Source organism: Rhinopithecus bieti, unplaced genomic scaffold (genome assembly GCF_001698545.2).
Source record: "Rhinopithecus bieti isolate Rb0 unplaced genomic scaffold, ASM169854v2 scaffold_63560, whole genome shotgun sequence".
Classification (NCBI taxonomy): domain Eukaryota; kingdom Metazoa; phylum Chordata; class Mammalia; order Primates; family Cercopithecidae; genus Rhinopithecus; species Rhinopithecus bieti.
In genome coordinates, this window is record NW_016826568.1 from 122,906 (window position 1) to 141,262 (window position 18,357).

Here is an 18,357-nt window from a genome sequence, read left to right on the forward strand (position 1 = left end):
GAAAATGCTAACATGAGAAAATAATTCTTACTTGATTTTAATTATTTAATTATAATTTCATTTGATAACTTTTATCTATTTAAAATGTGAGTAGCTATGTTTTATTCTTAGTTTTGAATTCTTTGTTAGTTTCTTATTTACAGAGTTGGCTTTCTCATATTATGCTAATATTTATGATCATGTACTGCAGAGATTGGGATGGACTTAGGTACCCCAAATTTTACAGGAATGAAATTCTTCCCATTTTGCTAAAATGGCTTTTGATTGTTATTTAATATAATTCATGCTTTCTGGGATTTGGAATTTTTGAAATCCTCATTTCAGTGACTTCTGTTAGTTTTTTTCAACCGATGCCCAAAGATTAGCGTTCCTTTGCCTCCGTTCATTTACCCAAGGTATAGGAGAGCAGAGTAGGCCAGAGCAGAAGGAAAGACAGCGCTGGAGATGATGCTCTGAATGCTGCTTGCTGGGACCACAGATAGTCTGAGATTCTGCCTTTCTTGTTTCCCAGGAGCTGAGCTAGTGGAAAACGGAAATAAGGATGGGATTTTCTTCAGATTAAAAATGTCTGATAACAAAAGTTGATTACCCTGTTTTATGTGGAGAAAAATCCAGGTGTAGAGAAGATATTATACTTCTCTTCAAGACTAAGTACCTTTAAAATAGTTTTAGATATCTGGATTTAATTCCATATGCTTCAATTTTGCTATATTTATATGACAGATACATTTAAATAAAGCATGCCTCCTCTATATTTCGCTCAGGATTTTGGACAGAGCTGATAAATTCTTTCACTCATTTACACAACATACCTTTATTAAATGCTTACTTTTGCAGGTATTTGTACTTAAAAATCATAATTTACTTCATAAAATTCAAAATCTAACTTTTGGAGTCCTCAATTTGATATGATCTTATCTATTTAGTGTAGTAAAATGCAGCATTAGATACAACACACAAAGCGGATGCCCATGGCAGAGCAGTTACTTGCCATTGTCTCTTTTTTTTCTCTCTCTCTCTCCCAGAGGAAACCTCAGTTTTGAGCTGTTTCATTCAGACCCCTTAGGACCAGGATGTACATTTCCCAGACTACATGTGTGAAACTCATCGCCATCGAATAGAACAAACACAGTTGCTCCATAAGGTCTTTTTAAATACTGTGTTCCAACCAACTGAGCTAAACAATCTCAGATTTTGAAAAGAATATGTTTTTTGCTTAGAAGAGGAGCAAACTCAACAAATTTAACAAATTTTAATATTCCAAAGATTAAAAAAACAAAGAATTTCAAGGTTAACTAGGAACCTACAATATTTTTCTTGAGGCTGTTTAATCTGAGCCTGTACTTCAGAGGCGATTTTATGTTTCAAGTTTTAGGGTTCTGACCTGTTTTCCTTTCTCAAAACAAACATGCTAACAGTTTAAAATCAACCATGATCATTGCTAGTAAATATGCACTCAGACCTGACCTGGCTGTGCAAATAAAGTCCATTCTCCGTGGTGATCAGAAGCAGCAATGTCTCACCATGGAAGGTAGCTAGCTGCATTTACAGACTGTACAATCTAATTCCTCCTTCTGCAAATGTTGATTAAGCTGAAAGAGAATCGTTTGCAAAGCTAATTCAATAGCACCATCTCCTCTCCTGAAAGACCGGAGGATGATGTCACTATCACATGAGTCCATTAGCTATCCCTGCAGCAAAACCCACCATCTGGCCAACTGACTTGGACTGTGCTGATTGTACTGGAACCTTTTCTAGCACCCTCTTTTGATGGTGAGTGTGAGAGTAAGAAGCTGGGAGGGCAGATGGACAACATAAGACTGCTGTTATCTTTTAGGGAGCCAGGTGAACCCTGAGTGCTTCCTGATAGCAACAGGATTGTTGCACTGATTGTCTATTTCTTAGCATTGGTAACAGAAGACACGGTCATTTATGATCAATATGATAGGGTGGACAAATTAAAACAAACAAACAAACAAACTCTTCCTTATAACCCTGCAATCTTTGACTTTTGATCCTGTCATTAGATAACTGATCTAGGAAAGTCACTGAAGCATCACTATGAGTAGCAGTAGATGAAGTATTTTCAAAATAACAACCGGCCTAAGCCAAGAATCAAATCTGTGTTTGCTCCATTGTTGTTCTCTTATGTCAATTCTGTTGGTAGTTCCTGTTTTAGCCTCTTGGAATTAGAGTTAGAATTGTGACTGAATAATTGGGAATAGAGGGCAAAATTGAGTATTCTGCTGCCTTTGTTGAATCTCACTCTGACTTAATTGCTGCTAATTATGCAGCTGCTTGTTGGTGCATTTCTATCCACTTCTGCATCTGAACACAGAAGAAGGAAGATGTAGGGAGGATCCAAAGTAAGGCTCCAACAAAACAGCTGATCATAACCTGCATGCAAAATTGAGAATTTGTTTTCTTTTGCTTTTATTTTACATTTTTTGAAAATTATGGTTCAATAACAGAATATAATCAGTATCAAAAGCAATGACATTCTGTTGTCAGCATCTGAGAGTTGTTGATGTGATCACTGTTAGGTGGAATGTTTAAGTATGATTCCTACAGCAAATAAGAAAAGTGACTCAAATTACTGAAGATATGAAATAAAAGATATGAAAAGCAAGATTGAGAAAGACCTTCTTTACTGGTCCTTATTAGTGTAAAAAAAGGCCACACTAACAAATCAGGGACTCAATATCAGGTGTTCGGCCATGTAGGTTTTGAATGCCATGTGATAGTTAGCTTACTTTGACAGGAGCAGTACAGTCTTACTTGTTTGGCAAAATAACAAATGTTCCCATTATTTTGGATTGTGTATTTATTTATGTGATTTTGCATATCAAGTGCACAAAAATTAAGCTTATGCTAAATAAAGTACCATTAATTAGTGACTCTACTGTAATTGAATCAGTGGTCAGTGTAATATACCTATGAAGTTTTAAGACATTAATTTACGACAAGAAGAGAAAAGGATTAGGAACATAAACATATTTGCACGTAGATGGGGAGCGGAGGCTAAACCGGGTGAACCCCTCCAATTTTTTTCACTTTCTCCTCACTCTGACCTTATTCCAACATGGCCTCAGGCTTTAGATTTCTGCCAGATCACATGACAGAGGCCTGTGATGAGAAGGAACCACTTGAGTCTTTTTTTGTTTTTTTCCAGAACCAAGCCAAGTAATTCAGTCATGCAAAAGTTTACGCAATTGACATTATTCACTCATGTGCCCCTGTTTACAGTTTTAAGATGCATAAAGGTCAGTCACAAGCAAGGGCAGTCAGCACTGCTTTGGTGTAGACGGAACACATGAGATGATGGAACTGCAGGACGCTCACAGACAGATAGCTGATCAAGAGTGAAGGGCAGTAGCTACAACTGAGTGCCTATAAGGTCAAAGAGTGTGACATAAAAGAGATCTGTGGATATAGCACAACCAGTCAAGGACAATTTGGGGGAAGATGTAAATTTTAAATGAGGTTTCATAGGAAGATTGGCAATCTTAAGTAGGGAAAAAATTTTTCCTAAAGTGAATAAATAAGCATGGAGTGACAACTATATGTTGTGTTGTAAGTTTTTCTATTCACAAACTTTTTTTATTTTTCATTCTTCTGTTATACAGTAGCTCCCAACCCCCAAGCCATGAACTGGGACTAGTCTGTGGTCTGTGGGGAACTGGGTGGCACAGCAGGCGGTGAGCAGGTGAGTGAGTGAGCGGAGATTATGGCCTGAGCTCTGCCTCCTGTCAGATCAGTGGCATTAGATTCTCATAGGAGCCCAAATCCTATTGTGAGCTATGCATGCGATGGATCTAGGTTGTGTGCTACTTATGAGAATCTAACTAATGCCTGATGACCTGAGGTGGAACAATTTCATCCCAAAACCACCTTCCCACAACTGGCCCACAGAAAAATTATCTTCCACAAGACTGGTCCCTGATGCCAAAAAGACTGGGGACTGCTGCGTGTCATATAAGGATAATTATCCTCATTTTACAGAAGAGGAAATTGAAAGTCAGATATACAGTGACTGAAACAACTAAAAGTGATGAAAATTAGAGCCGAGGTGTTGGTCCTTACAGCTCTCTACTTTGGTTACACCCCAGGGCTCTGTCCTGGTAACATACAAACAGAAGCAGTGCCAACACTGGAGGGTGGAAGGCCCAGGCCTTCATTCTGACCCCAAGGTACCCCGTACCTTCCACAGTGCTTGCTGTCATCCCTACTACTATTGCCTGCCCACTACTCCTCTACTGGTCCCAGAGAAAGCCATAAAAAGATGTTTTCATACTCATGAGTTCCCCCATGCAGGCACTGATAAAACTTGATAAGTTGATTCATGCTCTGTAGTTCTCTTCACAGCAAGCAGCTTGTCTCCCTCTCAGCTTTCACCTTCAACGCCCTGCACAGCAAGCCTGTGGCAGCTCTGCTCCTCACCTGTCAGACAAAAGGGGAGAACAAAGCAAGACTGTGATGCAATACTCACGTTAGGTAAATCTTTCCCCAGCTAGTACTTTCTGTCCTGGGACTATTTTGTGAACACAGATTTCGTTAGAAAGCAATTGATCTGAACATCTGGGGGCTCATGCACCGACATTAGCTCCTTCTAATTGCTATAATGTCGTTCCATTCTGATTTCATGCAAGCAGTGCAGTCTTCACGCACAAACTACTGATTAATTACACATTTAAGGCATTTGAGAATATTGGCTGAGTGCATTTGTGGTTTCCTAGGATTTCTCCTTTATTTTCCCTGCCTGAACTTTTCCTTGTTCCTTCACCTCCCCCTTACCTCTTGCCATGCCAATCAGTCTCTAAAGCATTCAATTTATAAACAGAAAGTCAAAATGGTGGTTTACTATTTATCTGGTAACTCACGTTGGAATTTGGAAGAGTGACTGATGTGAACAATAGCTCACAAGAACATTATTTTTTCTTCTGTACTGAATAGTCTCATTGAAACAGATTTGGATATGAGGATGGTGCTTACATAATAAATACCCAAGCTGGTTGGATTAGCAGATTGTTTACATGTGGGCACGCGTGTGTGGCTTGTTATTGCATGGCTGCCCTTTCCTCCAGGAGAGGCTCTGTTGTTATGTGTGTTATGAAATTTCAAAGAAGGGAAGAACAACAGCTGTAATGGGCCCAATCCAATGATGGCAAAAGGTGAATAAAATTACTCCCTCTGGGAAGTAAAATGCTCATTTAGTGTAGGGAAATTATCATTTCCAAGTAGAACATTTGGCTTCCTGAGAGTGAAAGTATTGGCACAGCTTGATAATAACACCTCAGGCTGTAATAGTACCCTTTCCCCTCTGAGAGTTAGGCTTTTTCCTTCTAAATTTATCTCTACAACATCTTTGCAAAGCGAGTAGGCACAGTTGTTATTGGCCGTGTTTTATAGATAGAGAAAGTGAGAGTCTAAAAAATTCAGAGATTTGTCCTTGGAAGCCCAGAAATCAATCTAGATATCGGTTTCTCAGCCTTGGTGTCATTGATATTTTTGAACCGGTAATTCTTTGCTCTGGGGGTTGCTCTTTGTGCTGTAGAATATTAGCAGCATCCACTAGATGCCAGTAATGCCCCCAGTTGTGACTACCAAAGATGTCTCCAGACACTGTTAGATGTTCCGTGGGAGGCAAAATCACCCCCAGTTCAGAAAGATTGATCTAGATTGGTGGGCCTGGGCAGTCTTGTAGCCTTTAGGAAACTTGGAGCAAAATTTGGAAAAATAAAAGTTTGTCCTTGACATCCACAGTTTCTCCTATCTGTAATAATAGTACATATGTAGGATTCATTATTATAAAGACTTTACACTTGTCCTGCATTATTCATGGTTTTACATCCTGCATTTTCAGTTACTGGTGGTCAACCAAAGTCTGAAAATAACAAATGGAAAATTCTAGAAATAAACAATTCATAAGATTTAAATTGCCTGTCATCATGAGTAGTGTGATGAATTCTCAAGTGTCCCACTTCATCTCTTCTGGGATGTGAATTATTCTTTGTCCAGGATATCCACACTGTCTAGGCTCCCCGTTTGTTCATCATTTAATCATTGTGTTTGTTGTCAGATCAACTGTAATGGTATTGCAGTGCTGGTGCCAAGTAACCCGGATTTTACTTAATAATGGCCCCAAAGCTCAAGATTAGTGATGTTTACAATTCAGATATGCCAAAGAGAATCCATAAAGTGCTTCCTTTAAGTGAAAAATTGGAAGTTCTCCACTTAATAAGGGAAGAAAAACAATCATATATTGAGATTACTAAGATCTATGGTAAGAATGAATCTTCTCTCCATGAAATTGTGAGGAAAAAAACAAAAGGACTTCTATATAGTATCTATAAAGTTCAGTACTATCCTCAGTTTCAGGCATCCACTGGGGGTCTTGGAACATATCCCATTTGGATAAGGAGAGACTACTGTATATACATTAACTTCAATTCTATTTTAATCACATTTTACACATAGGAAAACAGAACCACAGAACGGTTAGTTCACTTGTTCAAATTTATACAGCAGGAATCAGGGTTGGCTTCATGGGCATTTTGACCTAAGCAGCTGCACAGGATCCCATGTTTAGAAGGGTGTCGTACTTGGTTTAATGATCTTGCTGTCCTTATATTGAAACTATTAATTAGTTTTGAACAAGAGTTTCACATTTTCATTTTGTTTTGAGCTCCACAAATATGTAGCTAGTCCTGCTAGGAGGCAAAATGGCCAGGATTTGAGTCCAGGGAGTTTGAAGACGATATACTTAACCTTTTTTACCATACAGCCCCTCATTCTTTCACATGTTTGTTCATCAGTTTACTTATTCAGTAAATTGTGCTGTGAGTTGATTATAAACCAGGCACTAGACTTGACAGTGAAGGAACAATAGAGCCAAAACAGATCCTGTCCTTCTTATGAAGCTAGAAGCCTCAGGAAGGATGCAGACCAACAAACATGTATTCGCAATTCAGCATGGTATGATAGGAAAGGTCTGGTTGCTATGGGAGCGTATATATAGGAAGGCACTTAACACAATATAGGGGGATCAGGAAGGTTTACAAGCTGAGGCATAAGGGCTGAATAAGAGTTACATAATCAAAACTGGAGAATGAGTATGATCTAAGCTAAAGGAAATGGCAGTATAAATGCTTGGGAGTGAGGAGGAGTGTGACACAATTGGGGAATTAAAAATAGCTTAGTGTGAATGGAATGTTGAATTAGTCAGCTTTCACTGTTGTGGTGCAGTAACAGCCCCACCGTGTCGGTAGATTATTACAATAAAAGTTCACATCTCACTCTGTAGGTGATGTGCTATTGTGCTGTGCTGCTGCTCCCCAAGTCTCCATTTCAGGACTAAGTCAGGGCCAGGAAGAGCAGTTCCTAAATGTAACATGCCATTCTTGTGATAGAAGAAAAAGATGGAAGTAACTGAGCCATACACAATAGCTGAATCTCTTTGGCTCAAATTCCATTGGTTAATCAAACATGTGGCCATGGTCATCGTGGGTAGAGCAAGGAAGTATCCTGCTCTCCTAGGGGGCATTACAAGTCACATAGCAATGGGCAGATATGTTATAGTTCTCTTAAAGGGAGAGCAGAGACTAACTAGGAACAATAATATATTCAACCGGGTAAGAATAGAGGAGGGGAGTGATATGAGAAAGGTTTTGGAAATAATTAGGAGCTAGGTTATGTAGTTTTATAGAATATATTAAAGGCTTTAGGTGCAATTCATTACTCCTTTTCATTGTGTACTCACTATTTGGTCCTACGTGTCCTACTCAAAATCTGCTTTTGGAAAACAATAATAATAACAACAGAGACAAGCAAATCAAAAACCAAAAATGATAATGTCATTACACACTAAAGAACAAATTATCCATTATAGGGCACGTACATTTTTACAGAAACAGAAGAAAGAATCAATTGTAGAGTGTCAGTCACTAATGTACTAGTGAATTTTGATTCCATCTATGGAGAAAGATATTTCTTGGGGTTTTGGAAATCATACCTTGTTGACTTTTAAGTATGGTTCTACTATTAAGACTAATCCAGAAATATTTACTGATTGCATTCTACACTTTAAGAACTGTGGAGATTGCTGAATTCACATCTTCAAAATTCAGTCAAGATGAATGACAGGCAGCCTGATAGAGTGAAAAAAGCATGAATCCTGTCCTCCGACAGACCTGCATTTGACCAAATTCATTTAGTTAATACCTGTATGAATTTGGGCAAGTTATCTAACATCTTTCACCTTGGTCTTCTCATTTGTAAAATGGGATTATAATACCTTTGTCACAACCACAGATCCAACAAGAACAGCAAGCAACTTTTATTGGATACTGCTTAAATTTCAGGCACAGGCACAGGTCTAAAAACTTTTCATTATGACTCTTAAACTTTGTCACAACCCAATGAAGTGAATACTATAATTTTACAGAGGAGGGAAGTGGAAATTAAGGTGTTAAGCAACTTGTCCAAGGTCAGACATTCAGTAAAGCATGGAACCTGAAAGGGAGCCCAGCCACACAATGACCAAAGTTGAACTCTTTGTTACCAGGTAATAAGAATAGTAATGAAAACAATAATAATAACAAGCCAGACAGTATTCCAAACTCTTTAAAATATTAGATTATTTAATTCTCACTGATACCCTTTCAGAACATGAAAGTGATATAGAATCTCAGGTTCAGCATTGTGTATATATATAAACATGTATGTGTATATCTATTAATCTATGTATATCTCTATATTAATTAAGCATTTTTTTCTCTTCTTGGTCTGTTACTGTAAGTGAGGGAGGTACATTAGGCTGTTTAATTTATTATACATTACCATATTCAATGGAAAATGCTAACCTCCAAGTTAGAGAAAACTTGATAGAAAGCTTGTTAACATTGTTTATAACATGCTTAAATAAGCTTTGAGTGAAGATGTAAGACCCTCATGCTCAAATAGAAGGTGAAAACTATACCAAATGGACTTTTTCATGTATTTTGAATTTAGAGGTCTCTTTTCACTCCTTCTGGATTCTGATTATATTTGAGATATTTAAAACATTAGGTTCAATGTCCCATAAATATGTGAATTATTAATATAAATTATTTTCACAACACTCTTCTGGCTTTATTTTTGTGTTTTTTTCTTCCAGGGCCCACGTTCCCAAATATATTCCTTTCACCCTTTTATTAGATTATTATCAATAGTAGGTAATCACTGGCTTTATTTCTTTTCATTCCCAGTCTCATCTAACAAACTGAGGAATGTCCTATATTTTGCCTCTCATTGTTTGAGATGTTCTTTGTGTGGTTTCTTATTTGTGTATATCACTTTCCCTCCAAAATCAAATGAAAAGAAATTGCAAGTTGAAAACATTCCTTCTGGAAATGCTATTTATCCTTCAGCACAAAATTTCACTGCGATTTTCTAATTAAAAGAAAGTTTTTCGAACCTTCAGTACCTTGGCTCTTTCAAGTTTCCTTTTTAATATCTTAAGAAAATCTGAGTCCAGGAGTGGTGGATCCCATGTGGATCATGCCTGTAATCCCAGCACTTTGGGAGGCCAAGGTGGGCAGATCACCTGAGGTCAGGAGTTCAAGACCAGCCTGACCAACATGGAGAAACCCCGTCTCTACTAAAAATGCAAAATTAGCCGGGTGTGGTGACGCATGCCTGTAATATTAGCTACTTAAGAGGCTGAGGCAGGAGAATCCTTGAATCTGGGAGGCGGAGGTTGCAGTGAGCCGATATCGCACCATTGCATTCCAGCCTGGGCAACAAGAGCAAAACTCCATCTTGGGGGGAAAAAAAAGGAAGAAAAGAAAATCTGAGGTTGAATAACTAACAATTTTAATATTTAGTTAAGAGACCAAATGAAATATTTGTCCTACCCTCAAGCAGCCCTGCTGTCTTTAAGAAACAACATTATATTTTCCAATGCATGACAATAAAATGCACATAAATGGTATTTTTTTATCCATGTTAACAAAAGGATTCATCACAACTGATTAGGCTTAATGTGCATACAAATCACAGGAAAGACAATGTCTCAGTTCCAAATATTAAAAGATAAAGTTAATAATGATATAATTTATTTTCATCCAAAACTAAAATATCTTTCAGATGGTCCAAAAGTGTTTCATCACCATATGGCAGTATATCTCAAAGAGTGGTTTGCTTATTACCTGTGCAAGGTTCATTTGAGGACTGGAAAATCCAGGTTCTCAGGGTCTATCCCATCTTACTGAATCAGTATTGGGGATTGGGGCTTTGTAATTTGCCCCTTTGACAAACTCCTCAGAAGACACTTGTGCATACTGATATTTCAGAAGTAGTCTTATGGAGAACAAAAAAAAAAAGAGGAGATAAAATGTCTTAAGTTGTCAACAGATAGAGATTTAACAACTATATGCTACTTTCACTGTGTCTTAGGGTTTAATTTAGATTTAGCAACTACTATGCTACCTGCATGTTAGGATGTTTAGTTTAGTTTAGTGGCCAGTAATTAATAAGCCCAAACAACATCATGGTCTTCAGTTCTTGACCTAATTTCATGATTTAACACATAGATTTGGAATATTAGCTACTGTGCAAAATTCAGCCATAAATATTTAAGGATATTTACAACTTGGTTTCATCCTCCATTAAAATATATTTACTCTTTGTTGTTTAGAATTAAAAAAGAAGTCTGAGGTCTAAATGTTTAATGTTTAGATTAGACTAGTCTAGAAAATTCATCAAACCAATTCCATGGCGTAGTGGATATGGTTCTCTTACAAAATTGAATGTATATTATTTGTGTTATAGGAAGTTGAATCTCAAAGCATAGATATCACCTAGGAGCTTGGCAGAAATGCAGAATCTCAGGTCCCACCCTTAATTTGCTGAATTAGAATCTACATTTTAACAAGATGCCCAGGTGATTTACATGCACATTAAGCTGGAGATGCAGTGCTCTAAGAAACTACTTGTTCCTAGAAAGTATAGCTTAAATATAGGCTCAGAACTGTTTATTTACACAGGACTTGTGGATTTCTCTTGTGGTTAAAAAATTTGAAACTACAGTTAAGAGAAAAGAGTGGTCCTTGCAATAAGCTAACAAAGAAACCAAGAGCCCTTGAATATTAAGATGGTTGATACTTAAGGACTGCAGCAATTGCTGTCTAAACTAGAAAAATATCTGGGTAGAATTGACAATGGTTCCATAGACTCCTGGGGATAGTCACTTGAATGATTAGTTATTAATTTTTAAAAAGAACTTTTTTTCCTGCTGTGCACTATACAAAAGATAATGTATATTAAATATAAAAGAATCGTAAATGATAAAAGCATCTGTATACTTAGAAACTTGGTAAAGGAGATAGAGTAATTATGTGATGGAATCATTGTATTTATGTCAATAAATGAGAGTTAAAATATTTTTATAACTTTTTTTCAATACAATAAAGAGAGGACTTTTGGAGACAGATGGTAAATCAATATTGTTTTAATATATAATATATAATAAGAAAGAGTAATGTGATCTAGAATATTTGTATCACCAAAGACAAATATCACCATTAACATTCAGATCTGAGAAGAAATCAAGTGTCGAAGAGTCCCCAAAGGAAAGGAGAATTCCTTCAAATTATTCAAAGATGAACTGGAAAATCAGTTGCTTTGTATAACTGGGAGTGTACTAAATGTGTTCTGGTATGGAAATTGTATTCAATTTCTAAACATCTCAGGTTGCATGAACTGGGCAAAGCTATAATTAGTGACTGTGCAGGCATATCACCTGGATTAGACTTTGATGAAAACATCGCTTCATTTCTTGTGCCAGAAATGCCTATATGAGGACTGACATATGGGTTTTGTAAGTCAGACTCATAATCACTAAGCCCAAATAACTTCATGATCATCTATTCTCGAACTAATTTCAAGACTTAATAAGTAGGGTCGGAATATTGGCTCCTGTGCAGAATTTAGCAACATATGTTTAAGGATATGTATATTTTGACTTCATTTACAGGTAATTTTGTCTTTAGTGAATCCCTTTTCTTAAAGGTAAACTACTTTAACAGAAGCTATTAAGACGAGAAATATTTTAAAACAGTGGAAAGTCCCTAGCCTGGTCATTAATAGGTAAAATGTAAATTAAAACAAAAGCAAAACTTAGAATCCATTTACCTAACCATTGTCACTCTTTTGGGGGAAGGATAGACAGACCTTGGAAGAACCTATATAATGAACTTACAAAGTAACTATTCATCAAATAGTGGTGGACTATAGTCCTATGAATACTGGTTCAATATCTTTTTAGTCATATAGGTATTTAGCACTGCACTACAATTATTTTGACACTATAGATGCTTGTTCACATTCTGTGATTTGATCACAGCAGGAAGGACAACTTTAAATATAGAAGACAGAAAAAAAAAGATAATCTCCCACCTCTCTCTGCTCATTTCACACCTTCTTGAATGAACAAAATTTGTTATTTCAGAATATACATTTAATGATGTAATAAGTAATGTGCTACCAAAATGGCAAAATAGATGGACTACGGAGAGCATCAGTCATCCCTGGGAGATGCTTTAGGTCCAGAAAATGACTTCCTATAATTCCACCTGTGATGAGATGAGACCTTTTCTTATCCCATGAAATAATCTCTCTTTTCCTCTCTTGTATTTTTTCTTTCTTTCCAACAAGAAAACAAAACACAAATAAGAAAATGAAAAAAAAAAAAAAAAGAAAGAAAAGAAAAGCAAAAAAGAAAGCAAAACAACACAAAACCACCAAACCGGAAAAACTGGAAAACCCAAAGCTTCTAACCTGTTTACAGGAAACCAGATAATATTTCCTGGGACATGAGATGAATACGAAAAGGCATTTTTTGTTGTCACTTTGGGTACAGAGGTCGAAGGTCATTATCTAACAGGCGTACAAATGGAATCAATCTCTCCCTCAAAGATCTTGTCAGATGCACCCGAGCCTTCCCGGGGTGTTTGCAGAGTGGTTCATGGTCGAAGGCAGGAATGGATATTGGCACTCCAGGGGAAACTATATTTTCCTGTCGATAGACAGAAGATTGCAGTGTCCTAGACAGGTAATCAGTTATCAAGGACCACAATCAGTTCATGTTTAAACATTAACAGGTGGGGCAGGAGACAAGTAAAATTTATCATGTTTACTAGTTTCGCCAACAACCAAAGAACTGCTTTATCCTTTTTAATCAATTCTAATCTGTGCTTCTTTGTTACCTGTTTTGAAAGACATTGAATAATTTTTTTCCCCCTGGCAAATTCTTGATGGATCCATACAGTCAAAAGTCTATATTTCTATAAGTATATATCTTTTAAAGTCTCCCATTTTTCTCTTGGGTTTGGTTAGCTATATGTGTGCACAAGTCAGTTCCTACGACACCCAGTTTCTATGCCAGTTTGGTGAATGGTGTGGGGAAAGAAATTGCAAAAGGCTAAATCAAACTTTCCTCTAAGATTAAACAGTATGTGGTTTGTTAAGTTGTTTTTTTTTTTTTTTTTTTTTTTTTTTTTTTTTTCCTATTCCACCATTAAAAGTAAAGAAGAATGGCTTTTCTTTTTTCTTCCTGATTAGAAGGCTTCACTGGATTTGTGGCAAATAAATTGACAAGTGAGGGCACTGATGACAAGAGAGTGATAATTGATGGTGGCAGGTGGGGGCCTGGTGTACCGGCCTGTCCTGTGGAGGGTGAGCCAAGGACATCTATCAATCAAATTGGTGACAGCAGCCAGGGAGACTTAATTGGAGATTCATTGAACCTTTAATGTTGTAACAGAGAAAAATACGGACGCTGAAAAGGCTCCTGGGCTATTACGTTTCCTTCATTCCAACAACTCTCATTGAAAGAATGGAAAGTGGACATTGCTCCAGGGTTGAACATTCATTGTTTCCATCAAAGTTAATCTCATTATTTTTTTTTTTGGAAGCAAAGTAGTGAAAGTATTTACCATTAGTCCAACATGGAATGAAATCTATACCTGGAGCTTTAGGGATTCGACCGTTCTGTGGCTTTAGCATAATCAGGGATGCTTAGCAAGTGTTCAGACACCATGTGCTTAACACTGAATTTCAACTAGGGTGCAAATATTGTCTGCTGGAGTGTGGATTCCAGGCATCATAAGAAAAAAAGTCCTTTCCCTAATGTAATAATCTTCCCTCCATTCTTCTAAACAGTTCTCTGTATAATCCAGATGTAAATGTTTTTCTTTTTTTGTTGTTGTTGCTGTTGTCGGAGATTCAAAATAATTTTATTTCTTATTTGGGAAAGGAAAGAACTCAGTAGAGCTATTTTCCCTTTAGGCACAGTACAGGAGGTTTTTCTTATAGTACTGCAGGGAAAATCCCAACAATTCAAGACACTGAATGTGGATATAATGTGTGAAAAGATAAGTAAGATGGTCTCTGTCATCCGAGATTATATATTTTCATATTTATGAGTTTAAACGTTGATTTATTCATTCTAAATCATAAGTTTGGGCACTTACCATGCATAGTGATTTGTTAGGCCAAGTCTAAGATCAATAGGACCTAGTTATTTCTTGGAAGGAATTTACTGTTTAGTGAGGGAAGACAGACATATGTACTGAGACATTAAATATTGTAATGTTCTAGGTAAGAACTGAGAGTTGTGATATCACAGTCTAGGAGGGTAGAGGCTGCAGATATCAGGCCACTTAAGTGACAATTTTTGTCTTTTGAAAATTGCTAGAATACTGTTTCAAAAAGATGGGAAAGAAAGTAAAGATCCTAGACTTGCTATGGCAGAGATTTTATACTTAATGGCATCCAAATGTAGTCAAATGTTTGAGTCATAGACAGCAGAGAGGGATTATCTACCTCTTCCACCCCTTTCTCACAGTTTAAAATTCAGCATTTTGCCATAACTTTTTTCTACAAGGCACTGAATACAAACATTTCCCTTTAATTACTAAATGGAGGAATAGTCATTTAAATCAGTAACTTTTAACTTTTAGTAATAGTAATTAAATTTTAGTAACTATAACTTTTGTAATAGTAATTATATAGTAATTTTAACTTTTTCATCATAATTTTAAAAGTTTCCAGAATGTCAGCATGTTGTTCCACCCAGGCACAATTTGCTTTTCCCTGTGCCAAGGCCCCAGTTCTGCATTTATTCTCCATATTATGCACTTCAACAATAGCTGACTGTTTGAAAGTCCTCCTGTAGGCTGAACTGTAGATAGGCTACACATTACTCAATTGTCTTCCTCTAGAATCTTGTGTCTCTTTCCCTGTGTATTTACAGATGCCCTGAAAAGACAACTCACAGAGGCAAAAATCACATGAATTAGGAAACTGTAACCTGGCAAAGAGTCTGTAGAGCCTCTCCTCATTATTGAGAACAGCTGCCACTAGCCAAGTGCATACTATACTTTTCAGAAAAAAAAAAAAAAAAAGTCATTTAAAAGTAATTTGAGGCAGGTGGTATCATAGAAGAACAACATTCTATTTATTTATTTATTTATTTGAAGCAGAGTCTCGCTCTTTCACCCAGGCTGAAGTGAAACGACATGATTTTGGCTCACTGTGACCTCTGCTCCCTGGGTTCAAGCAATTCTCCTGCCTCAGCCTCCCAAGTAGTTGAGATTACAGGTGCCTGCCACCACGCCTGGCTAATTTTTGTGTTTTTAGTAGAGACGGGATTTTGCCATGTTGGCCAGACTGGTATCAAACTCCCGACCTCAGGTGATTCACCCGCCTTGGCCTCCCAAAGTGCTAGGATGACAGGAGTGAGCCACGACACCCGGCCAAGAAAAGCATTTTAATTAGAATACTTGGAAGATACATTTTGAAAAGGAAGATTCTAGATTAAAATTTTGTGCTATATTTCATTGTGCTTTTTTCATTGAATATGTTGATATAGGAAGAATTCTGTCATCTGTATCCCATTTTTTCAGGCTCATCATGTCTTATAATTAACTTTCCTAGCGCCTAGAAACATGCTATTCCTAGGTTAGAATATTTTCTGTGGAATACAAATTATTCATAAACCATCAGCATGGGCAATGAGCCAGCTCAAGATTTTGTTAGAAACAAAAACATGAAAGTCAAAGTTAGAGGGATTCTTTTAAAGTATTTTGGTCAAATCATCAATGTGGTAATCAAATCTCCTTTAGAACATTTTCAGCAAATGGTCTTCAATTTCAAGTTTGTACATGTGCAGCAAGGCAGACTCCAAATCCCATCTATCTCTGCTGTATTCTACCTTTTAATGACTGTCTGTTAAACACTTTTTGTTAATGTTGGTAAGGAATCAATCTCCTTGTAGCATCTAGTCTCTGGACTGGATTCAGCATTTGTCTTTAGATATTTAGATTAAGCAGAAAAACTCCACATGAAAGTTCCCCAACTGTTTGAAGATAGTTATTCTATCCCTTCCAAAACTCTAATTTTTTAAGAAATTAAACATTCTTCTTCCCCTCAGCCATCTTACCCATGTTATGGTTTTAAGTACCTTCATTATCAAAATTGCTTTTCTTTGTGCTGACATAATTATGATCCAAGTGTCTCTAGGTCCTTCTTAGAACATCTTGTCAGGAATTGAACACGACACCAGGAAAGGTTTGACCAAGTTTAAATAGAGCAGGGGAACTTTTTCTTCCCTTACAAGTTGCATCTCTTAAATTTTTTTTCTTGCTATATTCAGGCCTTTGATGGCTAATTTTATGTGTCAACTCACTGGGTCACAGTGCCCAGATATGTGGTTAAACATTGTGGACATTTCAATGAGGATGTTTTTAGATGAGATTAACATTTAAACTTAACATTACACTTTGAGTAAAATAGAGTACCCTCTATTAGTGGATGGGCTTCATCTAATCAGTTGAAGCCCTTAATAGAACAGATGGATTTCCCCTGAGTAAGAAGTAATTCTGCAGGCAGATGTTCTTCAGAGTTGAACTGCAACATCAACTTTTTCCTGTCTCCAGCCTGCCGGACTACCCTGCAGATTTTGGATTTAGCAAGCCTCTATAATTGTGTGAGCCAATTCCTTTAAAAAAGTGTCACTGTCTCTCTCTCTCTCATACATATATGTATGAGAGAGAGAGAGTGTGGAGGTGTATAATACACACATACACATAACAGGATGTGTGTGCGTGTATTATGTGTATATATATACACACATATATATGTAATGTATGTGTGTATACATAATGTATTATGTATATACATGTATGTATGTGTGTGTATATGTGTATATATACACACATACATGTATATATACACACATACATGTATATACCTATGTATATGTACATACGCATATATATGTATATACATATGTACATACACATAATATATGTATATACATATGTACATACACATAATATGTGTATATACATATGTATATACACATAATATGTGTATATACATATGTATATACACATAATATATGTATATATGTATACACGTATGTCTATATGTATATACACACATATATATACACATAATATATAATATATGTGTATATATAATGTATTATGTGTATATATACACACATAATATATATAATGTATGTGTGTATATCTATATACATAATACACACGCGCGCGCGCGCACACACACACATCCTGTTTGTTCTGTTTCTCTGGAGAACCCTAATACAAATTCAAAATGACAACCTTTATATTTTGTCATCTTGATTGTGTCATCTAATATATTTCTTTTCATCATCAGCTTTGTGTCATCTACAAATTTGACAACAACAAGAGTTGGGTGTATTCTTTTGAGTCTAAGAACAATGGATTTCCTTCATTTTAATTATTATAAAATTACCTTTGATGGAAATGGTTCTTCATAGAGAAGCTTCTATCAATCGTTGCTGATTATGCTTAGTAAAAGGTTGAGAACATTAACACTGCATCTCAGCTCCCCCTGGTGGACAGAATCCTCACAGACATTCTTCAATAGAATTGCTGAGTAGAGTAATAGATGTTATTGATAGAGTGTAAAGGCACATGGCTTACCGTAACCCTCCTTTTAAACAGGTATTTGGATAACCATGAATGATGACACCCCTCTTGAGATTTTAACTATCTGTGAGACCCTGAGGCTCTCTCCTCACTGTGACGACCCATAATGACTTAAGGTCATCACAGTGGTGGCTAAGTTGTATTATGAATATTCAAAATATTTAGAAAATAAATCCTACAGACCTAATATAAAAATTATGATAATAGATTGTCTAGCCTAGAACTATAAAACACCATTTGCTAGCACAATCTTTATTAAATGAGCAGTAATAAGGCATCTGAAATTTTATTTTTAATTCTATTGGAATTATCTTAATGTAATACTTACTATCTACCA

General features: G+C 36.4%; 1 long non-coding RNA gene across 1 annotated transcript; it reads right to left on the reverse strand.

Moving 5' to 3' along the window:
* Positions 1–318: 318 nt before the first annotated feature.
* LOC108523011 (uncharacterized) lies at positions 319–18,048 on the reverse strand. Its single transcript, XR_001883667.1, has 3 exons — positions 17,824–18,048; positions 4,295–4,440; positions 319–519 (listed from the first exon to the last, which is right to left on the reverse strand). It is a non-coding gene; the product is annotated as an uncharacterized LOC108523011 (long non-coding RNA).
* Between the last annotated feature and the right edge of the window lie 309 nt (positions 18,049–18,357).